Source organism: Octodon degus, unplaced genomic scaffold, assembly GCF_000260255.1.
Source record: "Octodon degus isolate 3935 unplaced genomic scaffold, OctDeg1.0 scaffold00048, whole genome shotgun sequence".
Taxonomy (NCBI): Eukaryota; Metazoa; Chordata; class Mammalia; order Rodentia; family Octodontidae; genus Octodon; species Octodon degus.
Genome location: NW_004524624.1, coordinates 9867377 through 9869753, shown reverse-complemented (window position 1 = coordinate 9869753; position 2377 = coordinate 9867377). Strand labels below are relative to the sequence as shown.

Here is a 2377-nt window from a genome sequence, read left to right as displayed (position 1 = left end):
GTAGGTGCTTTAGACCACTGAGTCATCTCACCAGCCCAAGATGCTTTTAACATATATATAATTGACAAAGAATTGCTATCTGGAATGTATAAAGATCTTTTACAAATAAAAAAGTAAAAAGGTAGCCAAATTTTAAAAACATGGGCAGAAGAAATAGGAATTTCATAAAAGGAGCAGAAGTAGCTCATAAACATAGAAGTTGTTTACTATAATCAGGAAAACAGGAATTAAAACAATAAGATTTCATGTCCAGTGAATTGGCAAAATTTTAAGTTAGACAACATTAAGAGTTGGTGTGGCTGTGGACTGACAGGAGCTGCTATGGGGGTGGTATTAAAAGACTTAAAGTTGCTGCTGAAGTTGAATATGTATCTCAGGGTATATGAACGTGTCAGCAATCCTACTTGTAGGCATATACCCTAAAGACACAGGCAATAACATTTTATAGTCTCTGTGCTTGCATTAACAAAAACTGAAAATGACCCCAGTGTTCAACAGTAGTTTGATAAGTTGTGGTGTCTTTATATGATAGGATGTCATAGAGCAATGAACTACAGCTGCTGTGCACAGCCACAGAGAGGAACTTCAGAAACAGAAAGAGCTTAGAACATACACAATATGACAAGAGGCTGAGGCACAAGGATCAGAAATTCAAGGCCAGCCCAGATAACTTAGTAAGACCCTGTTTCAGCATTAAAAAACCCCAGCAACATCTGGGATTATACCTCAACGGTGGAGCACTCCAATATTTATTTATTTATTTATTTATTTTTTTGAAATTATGCAGTTTTATAATTTTCTCTGTTGCTTCTTAATCCACTCAAATTAATTTCACAATTCAATACTTTTAGGAAGATTCTTTATTTTCTTCAGTTCCTACTTTAGGCAAAAATGGATCAATCTTTAATAGTAAACCTTCACTTGTTGAACTACGAAGGAAAGCACGGACCACAAAGGGACCCAGATTTAGTGGTCTGTGCCTGCAGACTTCATCAATAACTGTCTGCAGATTGGCTGCTATCTGGTCACATGACATATCCAACGTTGCTATTTTGGTTGTAAGAAAGTTCTCCTTTTCTTCATCTACCTTAATTTCATGTCCATTTTTAAATAATGCAAGCATTTTGGGAATGTCACGGCCAATGGAATTTCTACTGAGCTTTGGAAATCTGTTTTTCAGTTTCTTCTTTAATGGATTAAGGTCAAGCATTATTTCTGGTACAGCTACATAAAAATCTGCATAAATTTCATCATCTAAAATCTTCTGGATCAGAGTAGCTCCTCCTGCAAACGCAGCTCCTTGTCCTTCTGCCAGTTCAATATCTGATGGATTCCCTGTTAATACAGCAACTTTATTGGATTCCAAAGAGAACGGATATGGAAAACTAATACACTGGCAAATGGTTCCACTCTTCTTTTTCCCCAGTGCCATATCCAATGTTAAATCAAGAAAAACTCCTTGTTTTGGATTAGTATAGTCCAAAATTTGATACTTCTTAAGTAAGTGAACAGCTTTCTCCACCTCATATATGGGCCGTGAGTATAAGCGCTTTAAATAGACATCATCCTCAGGTTCACCTTCCGTGTACGGGTATGACTTTATTTTTTCTATCTCATCTCTCTTTTCCCCTGGTGTTTTTTCTTTGGCAACTTTGTTGGCTTTCTTTGCATGCTTTGTAGCAGCAGCAGCAGCAAAGTATCTGGTTGGCACCTGAATGTTTACAGAACAAGGATAAAGATGAATCATCTTGGAAAGGCTATGCCTTCGATTATGTGTCAAGACCGTGAAGAGGCACCTGACGGCCGCCGCCATGGTTAACCATCTCGGATTGTCGCACTCCAATATTTAATCCCCAGTACCCCTCTCTACTGCCCAAAAGCATATGGTATGATGTATTTTGTAAATACATTTATTTAATGTCAAGGGAAACAGAATCATATATTATTTATGGATAAATATGTATGTGATTAAAAATGGAATAATGAAAAGCAATTAAGTTATTACTATAAAATTAAGGATAGAAGTTATTTGTGGTGGGCAAGGGAAAATAGATTTGGGAATAGTTGTTCCCAGTTGATGTCTTCTGTGGTGTCTAATTTAATTTGTTTTCCAAATTGGTACCCAGTCATTTCAATACATTTATCATTTCCCTCTCCTTTTAAGTAAGTTTTTTTTTCTACTTTTTGTTGTTGCATGTTTTGTTTTTGTTTTTTGATAGAATCTCTATATAGAGGGCAGGCTGGTCTTGAACTCCTGCCGATCCACCTTCCTCACCATCTCAAGGGCTGGGACTACAGGAATGTTTTACTACACACTCAGCTTTACTTTTTAGTATATCTTCTAACCTTTCTTTTCTTCTATATTTTTATTTATTTA

The 2377-nt window shown here is 36.3% G+C and overlaps 1 pseudogene; it reads right to left on the bottom strand.

Moving 5' to 3' along the window:
* Nucleotides 1–842: 842 nt before the first annotated feature.
* LOC101570805 lies at nucleotides 843–1813 on the bottom strand (annotated as a pseudogene).
* Nucleotides 1814–2377: the final 564 nt, after the last annotated feature.